General features: G+C 39.1%; 1 pseudogene; it reads right to left on the reverse strand.

Annotated features, from left to right (window-relative positions):
• The window catches only part of LOC113053642 (unconventional myosin-XVI-like), a 161,010-nt pseudogene that overhangs the window by 25,754 nt on the left and 121,943 nt on the right, over positions 1-13,313 (reverse strand).

The following is a 13,313-nucleotide window of genomic DNA, read 5'->3' on the forward strand; positions in this document are numbered from 1 at the left end:
GGTATACATACATTATAATATTTAATTATTGTTATTAAAATAAATGATAACATAAAACTATTATGATTATCTATATTAGTATTATTTATAAGTTATATTAGGGTAAGAATTTGGTGTAAAGAACATGAAAGCATGGATCCATCCATATATTTATATATATACAGTACACACCAAAAGTTCGGAAACATTCAATTTTTTAATGTTTTTGAAAGAAGTTTCTTCTGCTCATCAAGCCTGCATTTATTTGATCAAAAATACAGAAAAAAAATATTGTGATATATTATTACAATTTAAAATAATAGTTTTTAAATGCATTATACTTTAAATTATCATTTATTTCTGTGATGCAAAGCTGAATTTTTAGGATCATTATCACATGATCCAAAGTTGGAAACAGTTCTGCTGCTTAATATTTTTTCAGAACATGTGACACTTTTTTAGGATACTTTGATGAATAAAAAAAAAAAAAAAAAAAAAAAAAGAAGAAGCAGCTATGTTTTTAAAATATTAATATTTTGTAATAACAATATACACCACTGGTCAGTAATTTGGGGTCAGTAATTTTTTTTCTTTCTTTTATTTTAAATAAAATCAATACTTTTATTCAGCAAGGATGTGTTAAATTGATAAAAAGTGATAGTAAATAAAACATATTATCAGAATATATATTATAATTTATTTTTTATTTTTGAATAAATGCAGTTCTTTTTAACCTTTTATTGATCAAATATATTCGACAGCAGAACTGTTTCCAACACTCATAATAAATCAGAATATTAGAATGATTTCTAAATGATCATGTGATCGACTGATGTTACATGTGACACTGAAGCCTGGAGGAATGATGCTGAAAATTCAGCTTTGCATCACAGGAATAAATTATTTTTTTAAAGTATTTTCAAATAGAAAACTATTATTTTAAATTGTAATAATATTTCACAATATTACATTTTTTTCTGTATTTTTGATCAAATAAATGCACGCTTGATGAGCAGAAGAAACTTCTTTCAAAAACATTAAAAATAGTAATGTTTCCAAGCTTTTGGTCTGTACTGTATATAGACACACTAAAAGGCCACTTTATTATGTACACCTTGCTAGTACAGAGTTGGACCCCCTTTTGCCTTCAGAACTGCCTTAATTCTCCGTGCCACAGATTCAACAAGGTGTTCAACAAGGAAACACTCCTCAGAGATTTGGGTCCACTTTGACATGATCCCATGACGCAGTGCAAAGTATTGATTCCAATGCATAACAGATATTCCTAAAACCTGATCTTACGTAAAACTTTAACACTATTCTTTTACCGTCTTGCAAGCACTGGTATTTCCTTAGTTCATATACCATTATCTTGAAGATGTAGGCATAATTGCTGAGTGTATAGGTCACTGCTGGCTTCCGCTTAAAACTTCCAGCCAATCTCTACTACATCCCTTCATCTGGAATATGGAAGTTTACCTAGACAGTGATGTGTATGTGTTTGTGAGAGGTAGATAGAGAGACCCTGAGCCATCTGATGGCTCTTTAGGAGAGCACTTGATCAAGTCCACGGCCTTTCACTTTAATCATGGGCTGCCTCAGTGATAGCTCCATTCATCTTACCTTGTCCATTTCTCCAATCCCCTTTTCTCCAATAAACGCTCTCAATCCGAAATGTGTTTCTTTTCTCATACTCTCTCACTTTATCTTCAATATTTTCTCATGCATGTAAAGCAACGTGCCTCTGTGGTTTATGTGACGCTCAGATGGCCAAATGTTAAGCGTTCACTTGTACTCTCTCTGTGCTAAACAAACCTTGGGGGAAGGCTGGGTCGGCCAATGACATGCGATTGAACTTTAAATAATTGGATGGATGCACATTAGGACATGCAATGGCCAATGCCCAAATGTAACATGGGCTTGTGGGGTGTGTAAGAAGGTCTCCTCTGCTCTCGAACACATTCATGAAGAGAAAGAGTAATTGGCTTCACATTTTCACCTGAAGTAATATTGGGTCTCATTCACATATAACTGCAAACAAGTCTTACTTATGTGGCCAAAAAATGTTCTTCATAATTTCAGCTGCATTTAAATTAGATCAAAGTTGCAATATTTATTTAATGTTGATGAATCAGACATTTTATTTTTGCAATGCACCAAGTTAGAAGGCTCCCTGTATATTTTACAGTATAAGTTGGCCGATAAGTTATTTCACATACGCAAAATTAATAAAATAAACAAATGTGCAAATGAATCATATTTAGTTTGAACCAAACTGAACTGAACCGATAGCTTTTTTAATCTTAAAAAAAAAAAAAAAATGAATCAGTAAATGTGTAATACACAGCCCTATTTTTGAGCTTGTGTGATTTGACTTGGTTCACATTTGTATCCTAAGCTTTAAAACATGCACTTACATAACACTGATGAATTATTTTGTGGATAATGAATAGGACCCAGTGTTTGGTGTCCAGTTTTTAGAAGCTTCATCACCCTTAACCTCTTGTGCCATTACCATTGGAGATCTGGTTGCCATTCTCAATGGGTGCGGGGTTGGATGAGCTGGGTGAGGTGTGGTTGTTGGCATTTTTGTCCTGTAACTGTGCTGATGGAGAGATGGGGCCTTGATCCTCTTGACCTGGAAGGTTAATGTTGGAATTTGAGAGTCCTGTGGAATAGAAATGAATTAAAATATTCAATAAATACATTGACTCACATCAAGACGATGTGTTACCTATGTTTCAGCACCACATAAGGCCACACAGACCATCTAACCGTGACCGTCGTCCTACGTGTTCCCAGTTTCTGACAGATAAAGGTGATGACGTGACTTGTAAGTTAACACCTGGCACCTTGAGCCACAAACATCTCTGCAGGAGTATCTGCAGCGGCTCCGGCCAGGAATTTTGGGAATGGCTGTGTCTAGCAATGACGTTGATGGCAGAGAGAGCGGAAGCACGAGGGGATGTTTAAGCCTCACGGCATGTGCGTCTGCTTGGATCTGACCACCACGGGGATGGATATAGCACAGGGGTCAGTTGCCCCTTTAAATCCCTGTTAAAAGCCCTGTTTCTATTACAGCATGCTCTCACTCATGTCAGGAGCATCTGACTTTAGAGCCACCGTCTGGGCTTATCAGAGATTCATTAACTGCAGCTTTGTGTCAGGGACCCCTACTGACCCTCCCTTATACATTCACATGAGGAAAACAGTCACATTGCATTACACTTGAGATCGACCATTATGTGTGCACGTGCGTGTGTGTGTGTGTGTGTGTGTGTGTGTGTGTGTGTGTGTGTGTGTATTTTTGCTCAAACTATCAACATACTTGAAAAGTAAAAAGATGCTCCCCTTGTGGTGATATGAGTACAATTAAAATGGAAAATCTTTTTTTTTTCTTAATTCACCTAAATATTTGTTTCAAATATTAATAATAATTACTCCTGAGATTCAAAGCTGATTTTTCATCAGTCATTATTCCAGTCTTTAATGTCACATGATCCTACAGAAATCATTCCTATATGTTGATTTGCTGCTCAAGAAACATTTATATTTGTTATTAATGTTGAAAACCGTTGTGCTGCTTAATATTTATGTGAAAACCATGATGCATTTTTTTCAGGTTTCTTTGATAGACAGATGGTGCAAAAGAACAGCATTTATTTCAAATATAATCTATAATCTCAGTTTAACGAGTCACTGAATGTATAAAGAAATTAAAGTATAAAAAATAAACAAAATAAATAAATAAATAAAAACCAAAAAACCTGGCCCTACAAATTTGAACATTAGTGTAACTATCAGGGACCAAACCTGAAAAAGAAAATGAAATGAAACGGGAAACACCTGTCAATCAAGATGACTGTCAGTCATGCAGCGTATATAATAGAGAAACAGTTGGGACAGTTGTGCTATAAACATACTTTAAAAAAAAATTCAAGCATGACACTAACGCAAACATTATGACAGATTAATGTTTGTTCATTTCACACACACAGCTGTGAACATGTACAGTAATGTGAGAAGTAATTTCCTAAGATGCGCACACACACACACACACACACACACACACACACACACACACACACACACACACACACACACACACTACTCTCAGGATTCAAATGCATTGCAGCGATTCACATTCGTCAGTGGGAGTGGGAGACTTTGATATTTAATATTTCATAGCTACATCATCTCTTGTCCATGTAATATTAATGTGACTGCAGCTAATACCCTCTGTGCCCTTTATAATAAACTGATTTAAAACAGAGGGGAAAAAATATATATAATATTGAATATTCCTTTAATTATATATTGCTTTCGAGATCAACAACTAAATACCTTATAATTGCAACTATATTTGCAATTGTGTCTCCATAACAACTCAGATAAAGCTTTTACACACAAGATGAACACACCAGACATCTCAATCCTTCTTTGCAATTAAAGTGTCCATATTTTTGAAATGAGTTTAGATCCATATAAACTTTAAAAATATCTGCTTCTTCTGATTGACGCAATAAGTCATAGTGGTTGCCAAGTTAACTGTATTGATCCTTCATGATCTTGGTGATGGATACAAACACAATGCAGACAGCTGATTTTCAGCTACAGATAGGAAAAGGGTAAACAGCTCAACAAAAACTGACCTTTATGGTTAAATGCAACCATTTGTGCAAGTGGACTACGCTATTTAGAAGAGACTTGTCAGTTGCACATTTGTGAAACCACATTCAAGTTCTTACAAGCACATATGGGTCAGGGTCATAGGGGATCCATGCTCATAAATCCATGATGGGAGTAGATGTACACAAAAGCATTTTTAAATAAATACAAAGTTTACGAGAAAAAGGCAAGGGTAACTGTGTTAAACATCATGTGAACTCCCAATGCAATGAACCTCCCTAAGAACTTCCCCTTGTCAAATTTTTATTTCAGTGTGACATTTAACACTTGCTCTTTTCCTCAAACAGGCATGTACTTATTGTGCATTATATATTAGTTTATCCACGGTAGAGTGAACAAGCATTTCTTCAGACCATAATCAATTATAAAAATATATATATAATAATAATAAAAAATGAATACGTTTGCAGGAACACCATTCCAGATTATTCGGGCCCAGTTCAACCTTTGGGCTCATGGTGTAGGAGCATTTAAGGGCTGTTGTTGGATGGTTGTTGTTGTGTTGTAACAAAACTGATCCAGAGCAGATGCACAATACGGCCTAAACCTCCGTAACACACAAACACTTTGCCTGCATCAGAATGAATTTTCTGAGAGAGAACAAACTGCAGTTTTTATGGTAAATGTCTGTTTTATCAGCACTGACCTCACGGTTTTTGACAAACACAAAGCATGGCACTGGTTGAGTGAAGAAAAACCATACTAAATGGGATGTGCCTTTCAGTAACCACATATATGAAATGATGATTTGTCCAGACTATTTTAATGCTCCTGCAGCAAATTAAGCATAACCATGTGTCCTGGCTATACAAATGTGTGATTCATGTGTCTGGAGCATGTAATGCAAGTTTAACAGGACAGATCAAATAAAAATGAAAAAAGCTTAATTAGTTACTCAGCCTCATGTCCTTCTAAATCAGTATGACTGACATTCTACAGTAAAATAGCCTATCTCTTTTTTTTATCAATAAAGTGAAATTCAGTTTAGTACAGGCAAACTCTTTAATACTGTTAAGAAATAAAGTTATGCAGGTTTGGTACAACATGAGGGTGGGTAAGTGATGATAGAATGCATTTTTGGGTGAACCAATTTGTTCGATATTAAAACACTTTCTAGAATACCAGATTGATGTTTCAGACAACTATAAGTAGGCAACTTGTAAATTGATTTCAGCAAAACATAGAAATACTGTCACTCTGTGGTGCTTTCAACACTTGGTCCAACACTTGCTCAACTAAAAAAAAATTGTGCTTGAGAGACCTGACTGGTCACTCATTATTTAGCAATTCTGTTTGGTGCCACAAATGGCAATGCAAGTCCTTATAACAACCTTTACAACACATGTACCCAAACACTTGCACACACTCTTACTCACCGCTGTCACGTATTTTTCTTCCAGTGGTGGACTTGCGGAGCAGGCTGCGCCCTGAGCTAAAAATGGTATTGAGCTCGTCCAGAGGGCTGGTGAGGGGTCTCCCATTGGCTGGATTGAAGAGCAGAGGTGAGGAGGAGCAGGAATGAGATCTGCGGGGCTCTGGCCGTGAGGTCTTTACTGGGGAGAAGGGAGGCTTGGAACTACTTGGGGGTGTCTCTGCCAGAACGTGCCCTATTTTATGGGAGACTTTGGGGGAATCAGTGGTAGCCACAGAAGCTGCACGTGTCAGAGCCAACAAGTTTGGTTCAGGGGGGAAGGGGAAGTGGGAATGGGGGGCGGTAAGGAGGTGGAAGTGCTGCCGAAAGAGGAGGAGGAGTCAAGGGTGGCGTGGACTTTTCTGGCATTAAGACAGAAAGACTCGGTGAGGAGTCAGCTCTTTTGACGGGTGTACTGGGGTGAGAGTGGGCTGCCCCCATCTTGGCTGGTGTAGTTGAGGTTAGTCTCGAACACAGGCAGCTTCTTCACCTCCAGGGGGGTGAGGGGGGACTCATCCGAAGCCGGAGAGCAGGTGACAGGGGACGGGGGGAAGACTAGAAGTGGGGGACGGTGTTGAAGAAGGTTGGGGAATGGAGCTGGAAATGTCACAACCCATCCCATCCTTGCCCTGCTGCTTTCCTCCGAGAGAGCCAGAGTGCTCCATCAAGGTCACCGGCCTCTTGACTTCTGGCCCTGGGGCAGGTAGGGTAGTGGGACCGGGATTGACCGTTTCAGGCTTGGCCACCGGAGCTGACCCCACCTCGTCAGGTGGGAAGTATTTCATTTCCTCGTAAACCGCCTCTCCCAGCTCTGGACTGTGGGAGTCAGCCAGGCTGAGGGCTCGTGAGGCCCCACCATATCGATATACACATCCTCCTCATCCTGGCAGGTGTAGAGGCTTAGCACAGAAGAATTGGGGCCATCCGCAGATGCTGCTCGTTGGATAAGGCCCAAGCAGTGGCCGCCTCGTACCAGGCTGACAAGTTTCATGTCCGTGGGGCGTGCAGGGGAAGGTACAGAGATCTCCTCATAGGAACCTGTCAGCTTGGTATTAGGGCTGCGTTTGGGCTTGGGGGTGGGATCTTCTTCATGGTGCTGTAGTCATCACTGTGAGGGCGTGGTTTAGAGAGGGCTGGTGGATGATGGATGGAGTTGGAAGGAAAGGGAAAATCTGTTTACTGGAATGCCAGGAACAATTCTCAATAATGAGATAAATTAAGACGTTTTGTTCTGTGTTGAAGGAAACATGGACATTATATGGCCAAAAGTATGTGGACATCTGCACACACCACATCTACATTGTATTAACATTTATTATTTCAAAATCATTGTCGTTAATAGCAAGCTGGGAGTGCTTAATTCCTCTTGCGCCCTTCTGGAAAGGTTTTCCTCTAGATGTTTGAATAGAGATAGAGGGATTGCTCCAATTCTGACACAACAGTATGAGTGAGGCTATACTTTGATATTATATGATGGGATCTGGCTCTCAGTCAGTGACCAATTCAAAGGTGTTCAGTGGCATTCAGGTTTGGGCTTTGTGCGAGTCAATATGTCATGCATAATAGAAGAGGGTGTCCACATACTTTTGGACATGAAGTGATTGTTTGAGCTCATATTGATACGTACGATCAGAAGGAGAGAGTTGGGTTTTTGGTGGGCTTCCAGATGGAGAGCCTTGACCCTCAGCAGGGCTGTCTTTGAGTGCAATACTCAGCCCTGCACACACTGCCTCGTAAGATGCACTCAGACGTGTATTGGGGTCTCGTTTGGGTTTGGGAGGAGGTTGTTTTCGTGGGGAGGAGAGGATCCCTCCATTCCCCTCCTCAGTGGAGTATGGCGCAGGCTGAAGGGCTGCTTTGATTGATGTCCCGATGCTGGAGTGTACCAAGCTGTCCATAACCAGGGGGAGAGGCACAGAGCTGGAGCGGAAATGCCGGAGTGGTCTGTTCCCCCCACGGCCTGACACATCGTTAACCCTTCCACTTTTTTCAACAGCCCTAAACAAAAGGATGAACAATCATAAGTTTTCTAGTGCCATTCCTGTCATTCATCATGTACCCTTGTATCCCCCCCCCTCCAATCTAGCAAGTCATTATTCATTCATATGTTCATTCTTTCAATCTTACTGCATATGTCCTGTCTCAATGTATGATGGGTAGTTAAGGTGCTAAGCAGCTGCCAAGTGTGCGAGGATCAACTCAACCTCAACCTTCCTGAAATCAATACACCAATGTCAAGCTGTCCATTCATATCTGGACTAAGATTTCATTAAACTACACTAACTGGAATTCATGTTCCCTTAACAATAACGATAAATAAAACAAATTACAATTAAGAACTGGTATCATAATAATTACATGATTAGCAGATTTAACCAATTCACAAAATGTGGTAACTCAAAGTGTCAGGAGGCACAATAAAATGTGATAAAAGAAACTAATATACACAACAGCAAAACCTGCACTTGGTTTTAAGCATTCATTATATTAAACAAAAGAATAAGATTGAAGAACTCGAAAATGTATCCACGATACCAGTAAATGGATTACGACAAATAGCATTGGATTAGGATATCTGAACTCTGGATTTGACAGAACGTGTAAGAGCGACGAGAAGCTTGTTTGCGATTGCAGTATTGGGTGTGAGTGCGTAAGTATTCCTATATAGACTACATGTGAAATGCACACTGCTTGTTGATATTGACCCTATAATCTGGGGCCTACCCATCTGCTGTTCTCACCCAAAAGGCGATGGAGTGTTGGGGTGGATGGTATTCGAGAACGGGGGGTGTGATGGGTTCCAGTGACTCAAAACTCCTAAGGCGATTTCAGCTCTCTCTCTGATTAGCGGTGTGGGACCCTCCTCGTTGACTCACTGATTGACTTCTAGATTAGCTATGAAAGCCCCATCTATCAATCACCTGCACCTCTCTCATGTGTGATGCTAAAAGTGAATTTATGTGATAAATGTGTGCGCGTGTTTTGAAGAACTGGGCAGCAGATATGCCGAATGATTAAGACACTACTTGTGGCAATTGGGCACTCAATACACCTGTTTGTTTATGCTTGTGCAAATAGATTTCTATTGCAGTTTCGTTATATAAAAAAAATAGTAATAAAAATAAACCACCCTCCAACACACTTGCAATGGTAATGATCAAACTTTTATTTATCCTTGGAGTTTTGGGTACTGAATATCAATTGAATAGGCAGTTCTGACCTTGCAGTTTGCACAATTTTCATTTGCAGATGGAGATGGTAGTATGTACTGTATGTGCCAATGTTAATAGTGTCTACAACTAACCTGAGATTAGGCTTCTTTTTTGCTGAATTCCCACTAACATCATCTAATAAATTGCAAGTACTTTAGACTGATCAGTTTGCAAAGACAGAACATGAAGAACTGATATAAACCTCTCATAGAATTTTTAAAGGTTCCCAAACCCAGTGGAAAATGCCCCATTTTGGAGTGTCTAAATATCAGATTATCCCAATATAATCCTTCAAGAGGGACTCTCACAGTAGCACATTCTTATTCAGATTGAATTGCAGCTGAAAAAATATAAATTTTTTTGTTAGGGATCATTTAATGGACACCAATATGATATGGTTATTTTCCTTGATATGTTTCTATTTTAAAAACTAATTATAAGAATAGAGACAGGAGCACACTCACCTTATTTGCACATTCTCCTCTATAAAGGTTCACCTTTTGGGGTGAGTCTTCTTCTTTGCCTACAGGTTCTGGTCGGTTCACCCAGTGGTGGAGCACTGATGTGACCCCGGAGGCGTCATTCTCTCGTGCAATATCGGCTGCATTTTGGATGACCAGGCTGTCATAAGCACGCATACCCAAGTCCTCTGCTCCCTGCAGAAACCGCTGGACGGTACACTGCTCCTGCTGCCGAGATGTGAGCCTGTGACGTGCACACTGTCTGGCCAACCAACCACGCACCACTGAATCACACATACACACGATTAAGTAAACATCTTAGCTCGTGACAGACCACATACAGTCTCTGATGTGTTCACTTTACCTTTCTGACAGATAATAATCTTCCTGTGGCAGTTGATGGCAGCGGTCATTAAGGTGATCAGCTTGCCAGTATCTCAAGAAAACCTTACTGTTCCCTATCTGCGCAAAAGAATGAGAGAGGAAGAGAGATAGGTAATCACATAAGCTCTGTTCCAAAATCTATTTAGCTGCCTACTTCCTATATTCAATGGGGGAAATTAAGATTTTTGCTGCATGTTCAATTTACTTGAAATCAGCTAAAGCAACACAATTACTGTATACATTTAATTTCATTTTGAACAACCCACTTAATATGTCGAATTCAAATGTACTTAACCCATTATTGTAAATAGTTGCATTAACTGAAACCGCATGGACAGATTTTTTACAGCATGCTTTAACTGAACTGAACTGAACTGGGAGAGAAAATGTTGAAATTTAGTGCAATTTTATGCATTTTGAAAGGAAACAACCTGCTTTTGTTTAATGCTCAGTTATTTTGTCTGTTCATTTAAAAGTGTTTCTGAAGTTTTTGTGGTTAGGTTTGCAGGATGGTTTAGATGGTTAATGGTGTTAGTCGTTCATTCAATGAACAAAACTGCTAATGTCAGTGCTGCAGCACTGTATTTATTCAATTTGTTAATTGATTAAGTTGTGCATTTTACTTAATTCCATTTGTGACATTTACATAAAATATTTCATTTTGCAGAAAAATGTGAAAGAAATTTAATTAAACTAAACAATCTATACTTATTAGTGTAAATGGAATAGAAGTTTAATATTAAGATCAAGTATCTTCACATCAGGAACCTATGATGCCTTAAAATCCTGTCTCTGTAATCCGTGCTCAATATTTTTGGAACAACACCTCTCGGTCCCTTCATGAACATTTTCCTAGAGCTCTGTAGATGTATTTGGTAACTCACCTGCCAGCCCTGAAGTTTACAATGCTGCAGAATGTGGCGGCACTTCTCCTCTGTGGATGTTTTCTTCCTGTCGGTGAGGATGGTGTCCACCAGCTCTCTGTATCTGCACCACAAACCCACATAACATTCACGGTCATCCACATATTCAACTGCAGAGGAACTCTATGAACCCCTTACTGCTGCATTAAAGCATGATGATCACTAATGCCTGAACGGGAATGTTGTCTGCAGGAACCATTAGGACCACCACTTCCTGTTGGCCTTGCTTAGCGGGGCTTCGATTTTCAAATGCAATAACCATCTAAGACTGATGTTAAACTACGAAAGACAATGCTCAATCAGCTCCATTCCTTTTTGCAACTCAAGGGTCAAAGAGTTTCGGAGTCCGGATGACTTCTCAGCATCTGCTGCGGAGGCTGTTGGCAAGGCAACCAATCACAGAGAAAGGTCAAACTTGGACAGCTTTGCAGCATTGTTCTGGAGGAGAAGGATCAAGCATCTGTGGCAGAAGAGGGTAAGCTGTCGACACACCCCTCAAACATGTGTGTGTGTGTGTGTTTGCGCATTTGGATTATGCATTATGAACATCTGGGGAAGTCGTGGCCTAATGGTTAGAGGGTTGGACTCCCAATCGAAGGGTTGTGGGTTCTAGTCTCGGGCCGGATGGAATTGTGGGTGGGGTGAGTGCATGTACAGTTCTCTCTCCACCTTCAATACCACGACTTAGGTGCCCTTGAGCAAGGCATCGAACCCCCAACTGCTCCCCGGGCGCCGCAGCATAAATGGCTTGCCCACTGCTCCGGGTGTGTGCTCACAGTGTGTGTGTGTGTGTGTGTGTTCACTGCTCTGTGTGTGTGCATTTCGGATGGGTTAAATGCAGAGCACAAATTCTGAGTATGGGTCACCATACTTGGCTGAATGTCACTTCACTTCACTTCACTTCACTTCTGGCACGAGGGAACGGTGTTTAATAATCAACTATACTAAAGGAATTCACAAAGGAAGAACTCAAGCATACGTGATGCATGCAAATATCTTCGTAAAACAATTTATTTTCTATCTTGAATTTAATCAGTTGCTTTTCAGTTTTAGGTTCAGAACATGAATGTACATTTACTGATCGTTTTGTTCATAAAAATCGAGGTCTATACTATACTTAATTCAGACTATCTATCTATCTATCTATCTATCTAGATATCTATGTATATATATATATATATTTTTTTTTTTTATTCTCTTTACCAATATGTTTGTTCCCTGGGAATTGAACCCACAACCTTTTTGCACTGCTAACACAATGCTCTACCACTAAGCCACAGGAACACAGACTCTATTCAAGTTACTTTAAATAATGTTTGTAAAATTGTGTGCAATTGCAAGGGTGATGCATTAGTATGATGATATTAAAGTTTTAACTCTTATATAGATTACACATTTGCAAAGAGAGAGTGCTATTACTCACTATGTCTCACTAAAGTATTCATGATAACTGTTAGTTTTAAAAATTAAATACTGATATGTTACTTCTACAAAAACAAAAATAGCAAAAGTAATCCAGTGGCATTACTATATGGTTGACACTCCAACATAGTAGTTGGCAGAACTGAACCTTAAAGATGTGATCACATTTACTTTTGCAGGTGAAATCACTACACTACACAATACCATTAATTTATTAATTTTTTATTTTTTTGCCTACCAAATTTTTCCTACATTTTGTGAATGTGACTGTATCATAACACAGGTTGCCACCCCCAAAATTTCTTTAGATATACTGTTATTGTAAAGTATTTTACTCATGCTAATAGTGTAGTGAAAATGTGATATTTTAACACCTATTTTAATAGATACGCTATTTATCATATGTGAATGGCATACATCTGTACACTTTTACTGACATTTCAACAGAAATCTTTAGTTGCCTCATTCTCACGTTTTCGCAAAACAATCTGCATTTATTATATGCATTTCAAATATTTCACAAATTTGGTATTTAATTTTGCCTTCTTATTAACACTGTTTAACATGTGGAGAATATTTTTTTGCAGACAGCTGCATAATGGGCCATTAATGTGTCATGCCCATGATTTGTGATGCAAGCAATCTTAGTGGGAGGGCGAAAATTGACGTCCCAACTTTCAATAAATTAATAAATGATTTTTATAATTCCCTGGTCATGTGGCACGGTGGGATTGTAGGGATGTAGTGTAATGGGGGCTTCTCCATGAGCTCAGGCAAACACTTGCTTTAGTCTTAAGCCAAATTAACTTCCGAAGTGATTTACAGAAGCCTG

This window comes from Carassius auratus, chromosome 34, assembly GCF_003368295.1.
Source record: "Carassius auratus strain Wakin chromosome 34, ASM336829v1, whole genome shotgun sequence".
NCBI lineage: Eukaryota > Metazoa > Chordata > Actinopteri > Cypriniformes > Cyprinidae > Carassius > Carassius auratus.